Source organism: Haliotis rufescens, unplaced genomic scaffold (assembly GCF_023055435.1).
Source record: "Haliotis rufescens isolate VD_foot unplaced genomic scaffold, xgHalRufe1.0.p SCAF_22, whole genome shotgun sequence".
NCBI classification, from domain to species: Eukaryota; Metazoa; Mollusca; class Gastropoda; order Lepetellida; family Haliotidae; genus Haliotis; species Haliotis rufescens.
In genome coordinates, this window is record NW_025963913.1 from 13,277,626 (window position 1) to 13,294,740 (window position 17,115).

The window sequence follows — 17,115 nt, forward strand, 5'->3', positions numbered from 1 at the left end:
ATTCACAAATTGGGAGTTTTCACCAACTTCTACTGTTGACTTTGGCTTGAATATCTGCCTCTGAGAACACCTAGATGAATCCCTGAATATGCATGCGTAAAGAATCAAACCATATGATGGACAACAACATCATAAGAATTTGATAGATGAACTTGGGTTTTTATGTGATGCACAAATGTTGAGATTGGTAGCAGAAAAAGAACATACTGCATCCTAACGGATGCACAATTATATTCATTGTACCTACAGTGCATCAAGAGCAGTTATGGTTGTCAGTCATTTCCTCCATCAATCATGACTACTGTCCACATGATCACTGATTCATTCCTGGCTCAAAAGTAATTATCAAGACATACAGTACACTACACCACTTCCTCACTTCACAGGACCCTCAAATTGCCTGCAGGGACCCTGGATTCCCACTTTCGTAAGTCAAGGTCCAACCCTGTAAAGTATTGAGTGAAACTCAGTTAACTTGCTGATACCCCAGCTCTTCTAATGACACATGTACAGGTATGTAGAATGCAGATATGGAGGTTTCCGGACATCTCTCACCCACTTGCATAATGCTCAAATTGGGTATAGGATTCTATTACAATATTCAATCAAGAGTCCAGCAGGTAATGCCAAGATCTTTGCCAGGCCTTTGAGTGTCAATTGCTCCTCTGAGCTCCGATAAGCTAAATCCATGTCCTTCAGTGTGTGGGATCTCTCTAATAATCTCCCCATTGATCACCTTGTCTCCTCAATATAGTTCAGGAGTTCACACGTTGTAGTACAAACTGTTCTAATCTAGTCAATCAATTGGTCTTTTGGCCAGGATTAGTGTCCCAAGCGGTGATACCAGCATATACAATGAACCCTTGAGCCACATGCATTGTCTGCACAGGTCCCTCCCACGATACTAGGCTTTGCTGGTGATAAAACACTCATGGTTCTGGTATGTTTTGGATTTCCATGACCAACATGAAAACACAGTAAACCTCCACTCAGCCAGACAGTACTGTTCCTGGGGAAATTGTCAAGATCACTGCGATGAGTCCTTTTGATGTAGATGCTCCTGATGATCTTTGCCTGGAAAACTGGGTTTCCAGACCAACAGGTTTACATCAAATTCAAATTCTGCCACATTCTACAATTCTTTAGCAGTAACTTATTAAGCCTGCAGACACCTTCTGATGTAGCTGTGTGAATGTGTTACCATGTTCGATATAGTTTCTGTGTGGCATAATAACCCTTTGATCATCATCTAGCCAATGAGACCATCATTTCCTTCTTCCAAATCTAATAAGTCACATACCCTATTTGAACATGGTGCTTTAATGCTAACTTGTGATAACAGTTTTCATTCAAGTCAAGCAATGGCAATATACACTTTCCAGTGATTCAATTCAGGTAAGTCACACTTAACCTTTCTCAAGTTTGACAAAACAGACTGTCCCCCCTATCCAACTTGCTGTCGTTCAAACTGGCTAAAGACATGGATTAACATGAGTCATCCTATTTCAGCTAAAAATTGAAAACATTTCTTAATGTGTATCTTCTTTTTTATTTCAGATAAGAACAAGATTGTATTACAAGGAAGAATTTTTATTAAGTTCTCAGGAGGAAGCCTATCTAAATCACAAATCTTCCTTATCACTGAGCCTATCGGTTTCCCCCTTGCAGCGGCAGAAGATAGCACCATGTGTATATTCTGGTTGGAGGGAAATGTAAAGAATGTGCTCAGTCCTTACTTTGAAGCCCATCAGTTCTAGTTATACACTCTGTGATAAGTACTGCTGTACTTGAAGCAGTGGCGCACATTTTTAGACATAGTTAGATTTGTTTGTTTCTTAATGCCCCGCTCAGCAATATTCCAGCAATATGATGGAGGTCTTTCAATAATCAAGTCTGGACCTGATAATTCAGTGACTGACATGAACATCTATCCACACAATTGGGATATAACATGCAACGACCAAGTCACCCTGCCTGACCACATCAGTATGATAAGCATGGGTTGCTTCAGACCTGTATACTGTAGTCAGTGAGTATCATTTTACACCGTTTTAGGAATATTTCAGCAATATCACGGTGGGGGGACACCAGAAATGGGCTTCACACATTGTACTAATGTGGAGAATGGAACCGGGGTCTTCGGCGTGACAAGCAAACCACTAAAACCACTAGGCTATCACACCTCCCCTATATACAGTAAGTACAGTTGTATCTCGCACATAGTAACTGAAACAGTAGCCTGAGAAGAAAAGAAATACCGACCATCATGAAACTACAATATGTTCTTTTTTTCCATTTGCAAACTGAATCTACAAAAATAATATTCATGTGGCAGCTGAACATCAATTGAGTTGCTAACATCACATATACAAAAACACACATATCACCAATCCCAATGGTCTGCATAGATCAATTTGCCAGGCTATACTTATGCTATTGTACTTATATACATAATAACTTAAACCTCTTTATTATATCAATATATCAATATCTACCAGAACATTTCAATCAATCTTACTGAACATTTCACTCAATTTTTTTGCTTGATAAAAATACAATAAACGCCTTTGTCAGAGTTGTTGCAGTTCTACACAACATGTTTACTTTTGCTGCATTCCCCACAAAATATCTTTGATCAATGACCTCCAACTTCATCAATAGGCAGATGCTTGTTTTTGACTATCTGCAAGGAAGATGGCGTCTCCCACATACAACAGGCAGTATGTTGCCATGATCCCCTCACCGTGCAACTGTGTATAGAGTCACGGTTGACTGGGTAGGGCCCTGGATGACATTGCAACACAGACATGATGTGTACAACTCAAACCAATGGCTGTCAGGCTGACTGTATGAATGTTACTCAGTTCACAGTGCCCGTGACAATACTAACACAGGAATATTGGCAGGGAATGTGACAGAGAGTGGAGGTACATGGGTTTTGATGGCACTTTTCACCAGCTATGCCTTCAACCAGGAACTGACCTCAAGTAATCCAGTATTGTCATTACTTTGTCCGCACAACTGTAATTAAGTGTGATATATCTTGAATGTTTACTACTCACATATCCATATTCCTTGTATAATACTTACTTTAACACATGACATTACAGATCTATAGTTTGTTCCTCGCAAGAACGGGGACAATATCAATATTACAATTATAAGATAGAAAAGGATCAAGACAAGCTCGAACACAGAGCAGGCTGAACAGCCTGTCCTTGTGCTGCTCCAGTGCTATTTATATCAAACTATGTCTATATACTGTATACTTGGATATATCTCAAGTCCATCTGTTTCATCAATTGAACCATGCTGCCAACAGTAGGATCAAGAGTTTCTGTAAAAGCTCAGCCCATCAATAGCATATGCTTAACTTCTTTAATGCATGGTGTATGGTGCCACTGGAGAATAGAAATAAGTGCCGTCTATTAGACGGAGAGTTCACACTGTCAATATTCGGGACAAAATGTATCCACGTGATATATTTTGTAGTGGAGTCGTATGGTGACCCTGATGATGTTTGGCTCCTCCACAGACTCAGTTCTTCTACGTTTGTTTGGTTTGTTTGTTCTTTAACACCGCGCACAGCAAAAATCCAGCCATATGACGGCAGTTTCTTCTAAGAGGCAAGTGTGACTGATCTGGCTGATATGTAGAGGCATGTAACATTAAGCTGCATCTGAGAAAGTGTACGGGTGGTCTAATCTATCAATTTGTTAATGAAGTATCCAATTTAGAGGTGCACATGAGGTGAGATCATGCACACGATCAATCCTAAGTCTGCCGAGCTTGGATGGGGACCTGACCTATACCAACATCCCTCAATGTCACAAGAAATCATCAATGACTATCACCGGTGTAACACCACATGCAGTAGTGCACACTGGAACAGTTGCAGGTAGCACAGCAGTCATCATTGTTGTAGTCAACATTTCTTCCCTTCACGGTATCTGCTTGAACCCTATCGTGTTGCGGTGACCTACTCCTGCATTCCGGCAAGACTATTTTGAGTGGTTATTCAACAGAACTGTGAGAAGCAGGGGTCCCCTGCCTCCTCCATACACCTGTCTGTGGAGCCAGTAGGTAGCTGCTTCAAACTGCTGACTTGGTAATTATCAAACTGCACACATTCCTTGGATGGGTTCCATGCCAAGCACACCTGCCACGCCTGTCTGTAGTAGAAGTCTTGAATCATCTTATACCACCACAGACTGAGTCTGGTAGGGAGATGTGAGTGCCATGCATTGTGTCTGGCAGGGTGATGGGAGTGCCATGCATTGTGTCTGGCAGGGTGATGGGAGTGCCATGCATTGTGTCTGGCAGGGTGATGGGAGTGCCATGCATTGTGTCTGGTAGGGAGATGGGAGTGCCATGCATTGTGTCTGGCAGGGTGATGGGAGTGCCATGCATTGTGTCTGGCAGGGTGATGGGAGTGCCATGCATTGTGTCTGGCAGGGTGATGGGAGTGCCATGCATTGTGTCTGGCAGGGTGATGGGAGTGCCATGCATTGTGTCTGGCAGGGTGATGGGAGTGCCATGCATTGTGTCTGGCAGGGTGATGGGAGTGCCATGCATTGTGTCTGGTAGGGTGATGGGAGTGCCATGCATTGTGTCTGGCAGGGTGATGGGAGTGCCATGCATTGTGTCTGGCAGGGTGATGGGAGTGCCATGCATTGTGTCTGGCAGGGTGATGGGAGTGCCATGCATTGTGTCTGGCAGGGTGATGGGAGTGCCATGCATTGTGTCTGGCAGGGTGATGGGAGTGCCATGCATTGTGTCTGGCAGGGTGATGGGAGTGCCATGCATTGTGTCTGGTAGGGTGATGGGAGTGCCATGCATTGTGTCTGGCAGGGTGATGGGAGTGCCATGCATTGTGTCTGGCAGGGTGATGGGAGTGCCATGCATTGTGTCTGGCAGGGTGATGGGAGTGCCATGTCTGGTAGTTTAGAACTAGAGTGCCATGAACAATTGTGAATTGAATTTGTCACTCAAACAGTCTGCAGATCTAGTCAAAGATCTAGTCTTTCCAGGAATCTTTGGATTAACCTATCCCAACCAATCAAATAGCTGTCAATGAGTAGGTCACAGAGTGAATGAGTATATTCCAACATTATCAAGGCAGGGGACACCAGACATGAGCTTCACAATGTGGGGAATCGAACCCAGGCCTTCTCCTTCATGTGAATCTCAACTTCCTTATACAAAATTACTCAAAATTACTCAAATGTTAAAATTTCAAATGGCTAGTGAATGATGGAGGGAATATAACAACTGCGTCAAAGGGATACCTGACTGGTGTCAATTCTATACAATAGCCTGGACACGGAGACTCATGCAAGTTGGCCCTGGTATAGAAGCGGACACTGCCACAGAGCAAGCAGAAGCATCGCTAAACATATGCTAAATCTGCATGGAAACTGACTTTGATAAGCAAACAACTGCCATTCCTGATAGCCCTGGTGAATTCATACAGCTGTCAGAAAGCACTGGTTACCAAATTCATTATCATAATGGACCGATTAATTCAAAACGTGCAAAAAAGAAGACATAATGATTAGCCAGTGCAACAAGCAGATGTGGCAGCCTGCTTCTTCCTGTCTCTTATGACTTTCCAGTAACGAGGTGATACGAGGTGATCACCACAATGTTCCAAGGTTCTGCAAAATGTGTTTTCTAGTGAAAGAGTTCGTACCAGGAATGAATATTTTGCATGAGGTTTCATTTTTCGACATTATGATTATCACTGGCGAAATTAAAAAGTAAAAACAATTGACTTTATTTTTCCTAGATTTGATTTAATTTGCTGAATTAACCAAGTCCAGCATACATCACTGTAGTTTATTGATGACAAAATATTTTAATTCATGATTTATTATTTCCAATAAGAATATTATATATTTTCGTTTAGTTGGAAACACTGTTATGTAGTATGATCTGTGAAAGCATACATGTTGAATGTATTCCATCTCATCTGTACATACCAGAAGAGAGCAATATTGAAGATTACAGTGCTTGGGGAAGCTCTCTTGATCTAGGACCTTGCTGCCACCTATCTCCCAGATCCATCACATGAACGGTAATGCAATGTGAACAATAATCACTTGTAAGAAGGAAAATGAATTAATAAACTCATAAACCACAGTCAGGGCAAGACAATATCTAAATTGGACTGAGTAAAAATGAGGAGAATCACTGAAATATTCAGGACATGTCGAAGCAGACACACGAGAATCAGGCAACCTGCAGCAGCGAGAGATCAATACTAGTCTCTGACTGATTCAGGAAGACTGTGGGTTCCCCCAGCATAATCAATGGAAGCTGGGTTCTTCTTAGTTGTGTTAGAGTATGGCGCAGGTCTGCTGGATGGAGGAGGCAGCGGTAGATGCACAGTGACATTAACATAATGACGTACACTGGCACTGAGTAATGCCCATGCTGTGTCACCAGCCCCCAACGCCACCCATGACATCAGCTCGGGACATCCACTTGTAGCTAATGGTCAGGCATTTCAGCTGGTCACACAAACTCTATATTTTTAAATATCAATTACCCATAAAAAAGAGTATATATGTTGTCTAATTATCATTGCTAAGCAGCTTTCCTTACTGTATGTTTTAAATCGTGAAATATCAACAAATAGTACATTCCATCAGTTTCCTCTGCTCATCTGTTACTAAGAGTCTCCCATCTGTTACTCAGACAAGCAAAAATACATTTGCACACACATACCTGTCAAACAATCTTACTGGCCACCTCGCTCTTCCTTCCACTTCCTGCCTGAATTCTGCTGCTAGCTCCACAGAACCTATCACATCTAACACAAGAGTACAAAGGCCAGGTAATCCGTAAGTGTGTCTGTCTGTCCTAGTCTGGAAACACTCCACCAGACTGTCCCCCACAAGGATCAACCACCTACCTCTACACTGCTACCCTCACTGACTTAACGATCTCTCAATATGCCCGGTGCCAATTCTAGCCATTCCTGGTTAGCGGAGGGAAGCTGCTCATAGAATGGAACAGCCTACTGAATGCTGATGCTCTGTCTAAATTAGGTTATGGTCTGTTTCAGAATAAGTGCTAATAAATCAATACTTCCAATGGTTGAGGCAAACAATATCATTTGTCATCCTTCCGCTTGGATCTGAATATACGGAGGCAAATTGGGTAGGGTTGATATGAAATCACTTGCAGAAAATAGCATGGCACTACTTACTGATCTAGCATGGCACTACTTACTGATCTGTTATGATTCACACCTAACAACCCATGAAGATGATCTGGGTTAGAATTGGTCTTCAGCAACCCATGCTTGTTGTAAGAGGCGACTAACGGGATCCGGTGGTCTGGCTCACTTACTTGGTTGATGCTTGGATCGATGCTCAAGATTTCAATCACTGGATTGTCTGGTCCAGACTTAATTATTTACAGACCTCTGTCATATAGTTGGAATATTGCTGAGTGCGGCGTTATACAACAAACGAACAAACAAAATCACACCTTACACAAAAACGGCACAATAAAGGCAGTGACATAAAGCAATATTATGCAATTATTTTATCATTATGAAAATTATCATTGTATCAAAACATTATAAAGCACACTGAATACTAAAAAAGAAAGCCTTTGGAATTATAATAATACCAAGCTTTGATAAATTCCTTGACGCATTATACCAAATACTTGACACGTGGTCTTATGATGACATCAACACTGATGGTTAGACAAAGACCCTACATTGAAAGTGATACAAAAGCCCATGCATGACTGACATGGGAAAACAGTCTTGACACGACACGCTCCCAGCAGAACCAATATTCTCACCATATCATGGTACAATTTCTACTTTTCGGAAACAACATTGCATACTGACTGTAGGAGGGATACACCCATGATTAAAACCACTTTATTCCTGTTTACCTAACCATTTACACACGCCACTTGGGGCTGCCATTCCCAGACCCTGACACATGACCTGCAACCTTTCACATCCCACACACTGACACGTGCCACAGTACATAAACAAGCATGTTCCCTACGGCCTCAGGTAGGGGACAAAGTCACTGAGCCTTGTCAGGGTAATTAATTGGCTAAATGTTGAAAGATAACATGGTCACAAGATAACAAGGTAGGTTGGCTAGCTCTTGTTGAATACAAGTGTTAATATGGTTAGAACAGTATCCGTATCCGAAAGGTTCAACTGCAAGGGACATAATTAGCAGTCTAAAATGGAGAATTAAACCTGATTAATAATGCACAACTACTGCATATGCTCCTACAAAATAATATACATGTTCTGGAATGTTTCAACATTTGTTCCAGTTTCATGTAAAATGTCAGACTGAAAAAAAAATCCACTGATCTTATTCGTTTCTTGAATTGTAAAACTTATATAAAAATAAATTTAGAACGCCAAAATACCACACATTATGGAAAGGAGTGGATATAAAACAAGCTGCACAGACACGCTGCCAGGTAGCGTTGGGACGGGTAACTCGGGTACTTGGGTCGGGTGGGTCCTGAGCAGGTACCGGGTACCCACAGGACTACCTGGACTCGTAGTAAGTCATGTGATATATTTTTTAATGACAAAAATTATCTAAAACTCTATGGTTACAATACAAGTCACTAATGTTCCCATTTCTTTCTGACAATGCACACATCCCTTCTGACTTTTATATGTTTGAATAAAGATAAAACTCCATGCAGTAAACATCAGTGTATGCATGACCAGATTGTTTTACACATGTATCTAAATACATTTTGCCAGGGCTACGGTCAAACATTTCCAAATCGGACAGTTTGTACCTATCTCTAAATATCTACAACGGGTACCCAGGTAGGGTTAGGTAATAGCTAGGGTGGAGGGTACCTGGGTAGTAAATTTGGGCCCGTCACAGCCCTACTGCCAGGGTTAATTATTCCTCCTCCACCTGCCCTCCGTATCACACCCTGCACAGAACAAATACCCCATAATGTCCTAACATCTTCTCAGAATGTCTCAACATTCCACCACTTTGGGGCAACATAATACACAACCTGGACATATTTTCACAAGTTGCACACAGATTTGTCCGTTTTTGTTTCACATGGCACTGCGACTGCCTCGTTGTGACCTTTGTTTCATCAGCACTGTCTGTGTTAGATCACCAGCATTGTTGGTACAGGTTGGAGCTGTCAACAAGATGTATTGTAACCTCTGTACTGGGGGAGAAAAAAATAAACAGTGCCGGATATAGCCTGTGTCATTCCATTCAGGAGCATCATTAGCTCAGCAACTAGCTTGGATCCGTCCAACCCAATATTCCCTGACTTCAACAGAGGCTCAATGTCTCACACAGAGTCAGTTACATACAATATTTACTCATCATGACACCACCACTGAAATGTAAGGCATAAAAAGGCAAAGGTTGGCGTGAAGAACAGAATTGGGCTAGGTCAAAGACATGACAATATTACACAAAATAGGTAATAGCATCTACTGAAACAATTTCTGCAACAATGAATACCAATCTCAGTTTGGAGTCACACTGTAAAAATAGTGCAATGGCACTGTAGCACACCTTGATATGTAGTCCACAATTTTACAGCAGGTAGTTTGATTTTGAAGAATACAACCGATTTGAGATGACTTAACTCTGCATGTCTTGTGTGCTAATGTCCGATAATCCACCAAATCTGCCATATACTGAGAGACATCTCAGATATTTCAACATGAAAATATGTAGCTGCAACTTAACTGTGCAAAAAAATTCATAGAGCTAACAGAAAGGAGATAAAGAGTATCTGATTTTTAAAGTTTTCATCTTTGAACTTTACACTCGTACCTCCACAGTAATATTGCTGGCATTTAAGATGCCAACCTGGTTCAAGTGACAAGTTAACCTATAGATAGCCTGTTGACATGGCCCGGCATCCTCTCCTAAATCTCCTCAAATTACACTTTAATGATAGGCATGCTGTGAGACTCAATGAGAACTTAAAGTGTGTAACACTTTGCTGATTACATTGAGTATCTGTAGAGGCACCATATCTGAGGATGTGTGGCCGAACAAGGACCAAATGGGGGAGGACACAGCGCATGATAGCGAGGAAATGTGCTCCACGCCATAATCGGCAATATCACATCTATAGATTTGTAAACACTGATGTGCATATCCCAGCTGAAACATTGCATTACTGCAGTGCATGAGTTACATTGACTAGTGCAGTGCCCTGTGGCATACCTTGTAACAGAGGTATGTTCTACGGATGGAGAGTGTGAGTGAGTTGGGCTAAACACCGCTTTGAACAACAGTATATTCCAGTTACATCCCGACGTGTCAGCTTTATGTGGGAGGAAAGCCCGAAGTGATGCATGTCTCAGACGTTTTTTTTACGACTTTGGTGAAACCCACAAGCATTGTCCAGAGTCATGGTGCTGACAAACCTTGAAACACAATCAGGTACAGTGGCATGGTTAGGGTTAGTTGCAGAAACCATGGTATATGTTTCAATACATCTCAATTAACTTAACAGTGCAGACATTGGGTATTTATTCAAGAGTGGAGAAAACAAACCTTTCATCTTTTCATGTTATTTAATCACATTATACCAGACATTTTTAATCATCCACTATCTTCCATCAAAGGACAAACAGGTCCTTTCTATCAATCTACCTCAAAACAAACAGATAATTGCTCCCATTATCGCTCAATTATCACAACTGAACACTAATACCTGTTTGCAATAATTATTGAAATTTAGTTCATCAGCATCATGTCTCCTGTTGTACTCTATCCAGAGACTCTGACATCCAGTCCTGCCGAACCGCCTCTGTGTTCTAGTGGTAGAGCATCCGCCCAGGGAGCGGAAGGCCTGGGGTTTCGATCCCCGGCTGTGTCATACCAATAGACGTTAAAAGATGGTACTTGTTGTTACCCTGTCTGGCGCTCGGCGTTAAGGGGCTAAAACAAGGGCTTGTCCGCTCGGAGTCAGTATACTGTGTCTGAGTGGGGTATTCATGTTAGAATGTGGCAGGGTGTCACAGTGAGCTAGCACTATAAAGCGGCATCAGTCTAGACTAGAACAAGCAGCCACACACATGTGCATGCACGTCGCTATATAAGTGCAAGTGTTAAACCCCTTTTCACCTCACCTCACCTCCAGGTAAGTCCTGCCATGCATACAGAGCTGTGAGACTATCATCATGTCCTTGTAGGTGTCGTGAGGGCTCAAGGGATACACCACAAATGACCATTACCACCCTCATCATGAGCCAGACAACACCTTACTGAACATGAATCACTTGCCCTAGCATGTCTCCGCATATGAGTAGCAACACAGACAAGGCAATAGACTGCTATTTACAGTCAGATATCACTGATTGACACAACTTAATTTTGAATGGCTGCTGGTGAAAATCTTGTCCACATCTGCCCCAGGTGGTATTGTATGAGTTCAGACAATGCTGACAATCAAGCCTTGGTGTAGCCCTTCGCTGATTACCAACTGGTTGTGGAGAATTGACAGCCATGTTAAGTACCGTCTGCTGATTATCTCTGTTACATGGAGGAGGAGGAGAGCTCAACATGCCCCCAGCATTCTCAGAGGAGACGTGGAATCGGACAAAAGTGCAGTGGTTCAATTAAAGTGTGATCACTGATGTGGCTTCTCCCATACTGCCCACTCTCATCCATGGCCACTGAGCTGCCCTGACACAAGCAATGTGGCCAATCACATTACACATGTAGCATGTCCAAGTGGGACATTCATGTTCTGATATCATTCTGACAGATATTTATCATTGTCAGAAATATGTCTAATATGGTAGACATTTTTAGAAGAATGACTAGGCCAGGGGTAGATCCATCACTCCAAGCTCATTTTTTTGTTTCAAAGGCACGCCGATCCTACTGAAAAGCAGCTGGTCCAAGAAATAAATGAAACATAAAAATATTCATTGTTATTATGTCTCCCACACGTAATATAGATCCTCTAATACAATACAGTATGTTACATATAAATTCCATGTCTACATCACTATCAGTGATTCAACAAGCCAGCTGACGTTATAACTCTACAGCAGAATGACTTTCAAAGAAATAAACGATTGACATAGTTATATATTTTTATTTCGAATGACCTTGTGTGGAACAGCTGGAATAAATCCGTGAAACATAAAATTCAACAAGACCTCACTAATACCCCAACTTCGACTCTAACATATTTCTAAGTTCAAAACATGAAAAAAGCAATATTTTCTCAGAAAATCCATTCATCAAAATCAAACCTTAAATGCACCTCTCCTATTGGCATAGAAACTGTACCCCAAATTGGAAAAGAATCCATTATGTAGTTTTTTAAAGTTGTCTATCTGTGTGTTGTTTAACGCCGCACTCAGCAGTATTCAAGCTATATGTCGGCGGTCTGTAAATAATCGAGTCTGGACCAGACAATCCAGTGATTGACATCATGAGTTTTTTAAGTTGTCGGTCGCACAAATGTTGAAGTAAAATATAAATTCTTAGTAAAATCCAAATACTGAAAACAAAGTTTACACTGCACCTCTCCTATTGGTATAGAACGTGTACCCCCAATTGGTAGAGAATCCATGCAAAACTTTTCAAGATATCTGATATAGGTCACACAAATGTTTAAGTAAAAAAAAAGTTCTAAGCATAATTTTTTTTAAAAAGCTGTATTTCTTCATTAAATAAAAAAAATTGAAAGAAAAGAATCTATGTAGTTGTTTTCAAGTTACAGGTCACACAAAAAATGTCCTTGGAAGGACAGACGGATTCATAAATAGTGTGGCCTTAGGTGACACCATGTGAAAGTGAAAGCTTTGATGAGGATGGTGAGTCAACTATGACAATATCACCAATCGGAATGTACGCTCAGCTAGGCCTTCATGGGTAAAATATTGTCATCGTTATATTTCATGACACCCAGAAAGCATTTTTCCATCACCCCAAAAGGGTCTGTCCACCATCTTTTGTACAATTTGCCTGATCAGATGTTACATAATCTCCTTTCTGGTAGATGAATATGTTTGAGGTCCACACTTCCAACACAATGCTCCTGGTACTCAGTAATTCTACACTCTGCATGAGGAGCTTCTTGCTCTTCCCCTCTCTGATGCAACAACATTGCACAGCTGATATAACAGGAATAAAGGTTCAAACAGTATGAATAGTCAAAACTTAATGAGACATGCCTAATTATGCATTGAGAGCACTGATATAACAATCACTCACCTGAATAAATCCAGAGTATCTACCGGTAAGCACATATATTCCACTATAACTGTCTTGCTGGAGAAAAGCCTGAAAAAGACAGACAGCATTTACTGTTTGTTAACCTTTAAAGAAATCAAACATATTAATCAAAATTATCAAATTTATGTCAGGTTCTGAATTGCTTAGCATCCCCATATGTTTAAAAAATGGACACATACTTAGTGCTACGATCGTCTCATGTCCTGCACCTACACTTGCGAAGTGCAAGGAGTATTATCTTACCTCCATGTCAGAATGATGAGATCTGATTGGTCCCCGTGATCTTGATAAAATACTGTGTAACCCGCCTTTGAGGGTAATAAATTTCTCAGCGGGGGAATAAAACTCCTATACCCCACCACGAGCAATACACGAGCAATACAAGCTGCACGTGGATTTCTCACAGGCAGAATAAATCCCTAATACCCCGCTTCAAGGCAAAAAGCAGCACACTTTTCTGAGTCAATGGAAGTCATGTTACATAGCACAAGTTAACCTTAGCTCAATCGAACAGCTGTTTTCTATCAATTTTGAATTTGTATTAATTCTTTTACAGTTTCACATTAAAACATGTCTATAAGATAAATTCGTTATAGCAGGATCACTTGGGGTATGTTGGGTTTTATGCGTCCCTTGTCAGGTTTTGTTCCCCTCGCCTCAAGATGCATAAAACCCCATGTTCCCCTCGTGATATTTTCACTAAATATCTGTATTAGAACTCTTCCCCTTAATGTCAACATGAGCCTCATCATCTTTTAGGATCTCAGTCCTTGCTAGACTTGCCAGACAGCCGCTGGAACTGCATCTCTAAAAGTTATCAAGTAAATCATATAAATGATGACAAATTTCATGATTAACTTGACTGATAGTTTTGTTTTGTTTTGTTTGTTTATTGTTTACATCACACTCACAATATTCCAACTGTTGACGATGGTCTGTGAATAATCTATCTACGCACAAATAGGGATACAATGACATGCATCAACCAAGACAGCGATCCTGATGACCTGGTCTTGTCAGTCATACCACAAGCATGTGTTGCTGAAGACCAATTCTAACCCAGATCATTATGGGCAACTTCACTGTTAAATGGCTTTTTCAACCTTTAGGAGATAAAACCCAGCAATATTTTTATCAGTTTCAGTTTAATGCATGTTCAAAATAAATGTATTTTGTATCAGAAATGAGAATATTTACATAACATTACCAAAAGGGGAACATCACTCATGCCCAGGACAAATACCACTATCACTGAAATGTCTGTTTAAACTGTCCCATGAAAACAACACGATTGAGCAATGAGAATATATATGTCAGATAGAACTAATCAATACATGTATTTCTAGATGTACATTTAATGACATACATTTGTGCTGCACTGAAACGTCCTGTGATTGAAACCTGGAGTAAGATCAGATGAAAGCAAATCTGTAAATCCTGCAGATTTCTTTAAGAACTGCACAAGATAATTCATCAGGATTGTTTAGAAAACGTACCTTCCCTCCAGATCAACACAACACTCTACAAAACATGTCTGTCATCAAGCGGACACATACCTTCTTTCCAGATCAACACAACACTCTACAAAACATGCCCCATACAACTGTTGTGTGTGTGTGGGTCTCACATCATGCCCCATACAACTGTTTGCATGCCTGGGTCTCACATCATGTCCCATACAACTGTTGTGTGTGCGTGGGCCTTACATCATGCCCCATACAACTGTTTGCATGCCTGGGTCTCACATCATGCCCCATACAACTGTTTGCATGCCTGGGTCTTACATCATGCGCCATACAAGTGTTTGCATACCTGGGTCTTACATCATGCTCCATACAACTGTTGTGTGCGCCTGGGCCTTAAAATCCTGCCCCATACAACTGTTGTGTGCGCCTAGGCCTCACATCATGCCCCATACAACTGTTGTGTGCGCCTAGGTCTTACATCATGCCCCATACAACTGTTTGCATGCCTGGGCCTTACATCCTGCCCCATACAACTGTTTGCATGCCTGGGTCTTACATCATGTCCCATACAACTGTTGTGTGCGCCTGGGTCTTATATCCTGCCCCATACAACTGTTGTGCGTGTCTGTGCTATTCTGTATCATGTCATGTAGTTGGACCTTTTATTTCCTACACCTTTCAAGCTGATGTATGTCTTAACGTTTTGTCAACACTTGCTATCAACTTTAACATCAGGACAAATCATGTTCATATCAATCATACAATTATTTACAGTATCTTCTCAATCTCTCAGGTGGCCTTAACATCCAAGGCACAGCAAATAGCTGTGCAGAGTTGCGACCCTTGGGCATAACAGACACCTTTGATTGTGGGTTCAAATCCTGGGTTCGCGCCCATTATGTTTCCAGGTTTGTCAGCACCAAACCTGTGCATGTGGGTTTCACCACAGTGGTAGACATCTAAGAACAGCATCATTTCAGGCTTTCCACAAGAAGCTAATCTGTTGTGATATAACTGGAATACTTGGCGTTAAAGTAAAACCAAACCAAACCAAACTTACTCACTCAATCTCTCAAGGGACGGTCTTCATTCCTTCATGACACATAGAAAGTTGCTATCATGGCATCATGCTGGATATCAAGCAAGCCCTCCCACCCATCATATGCAAACTGTACTTTCACTTTTTCGGGAAAGAAATGCAAAACTTATATATACAGTCAAGTCTCGTTAATCCGACACTTGTTAATCTGACAATCGCTTTTATCAGACACTAATGATGAGAACTGACCAAATCAGTCCTATTTAGATATGCTAATCTGACAGTCTCGCACTCTGACTCAGACACACCAAATATGTAGCAAATAACCGAAATAACTTATTACTCAATCTCGTATATCCGATACGGTGATCAGAGTACTCCGTAGTCATCTGCCCGCGAGTACACAGCCTGTATATTACAAAGGCTGCAAAGATAAACTTGCTTAACAATAAACAATAAATGCTTTAAATAACCAAAACAGGATTAATCACATGCCTAGATTACCTCAATCTCTTTAAATCAGATACATCCTATTACAGGTCACTTCCGAACGACCTTTCGTGAATTTTGACCGACCAATGAAAAGACTAACAGGAAGTTGACAGTGGCTGTTAAAGTAAGCAAGTTTCTTGAGCTTTGCGGCACTAGTTTCAAACTGGCGACTTCCACTCCAGACTATGCTTTTAAAGTATTCTGAACCAGTCATACTGCCTGTCACAGTAGGTTTGTGTTCAGGTTCAGGGGTTGCATGATTAGAAAACCTATCTTGCTAACATAACAATATGAATATTTCATTTTCATTTTTTTATTACAACATGTTTGTATCGTTATCTATCGTGTTTTATTTTTCAATACACCCACGTCAGATTAACGGGACTTGACTGTACCAAGGTTTCCAGTATAGAGTCACACTGTGGCTGATGCGTGACTGTGATACAGTTGTGTATCATGATACACACGGTGATACAGACTAACACAGAAACACCAACTACCTTACAACGTTTGCATTATTTAAATGTCTAATAACTTATGACAATTTACAACAATTTCCTAATATAAATACATCCTGAAAACTGCAAATGAAGGATCTACCTTGGTCCATATATCAACTAGAAAGTGTTTTTACTCGTAAAAACATATGTCTCCCCCCACTCCCCTAACCCCCATTCATTCGTTTACTTCACGTTAAACCCCATCTCTTCATTCCCACCCTCCATTACTAAATAACAGTGACAAAAATAGAACTCCTAGAAATTTCAAACAACTAATGGGCACCACTTCAGGACTTGGTTAATATGTTACAACTTCATGAAATAATATTGAACAGTTTTTGAGTTATAGTCCGGAAACAAAG

At 41.0% G+C, this 17,115-nt stretch overlaps 1 protein-coding gene across 6 annotated transcripts in view; it reads right to left on the bottom strand.

Moving 5' to 3' along the window:
• The window catches only part of LOC124140101 (neuroglian-like), an 82,185-nt gene that overhangs the window by 52,135 nt on the left and 12,935 nt on the right, over positions 1–17,115 (bottom strand). For 4 of the 6 annotated variants that reach the window (XM_046507474.2, XM_046507475.2, XM_046507473.2 and 1 more), the window contains exon 1: positions 6,730–7,011. The gene's annotated coding sequence lies outside the window, so the exon portion shown is untranslated. Of the gene's footprint in view, positions 1–6,729; positions 7,012–13,235; positions 13,305–17,115 lie in introns of those variants that run through there. The other 2 variants (XM_046507471.2, XM_046507472.2) reach the window with 1 other exon arrangement.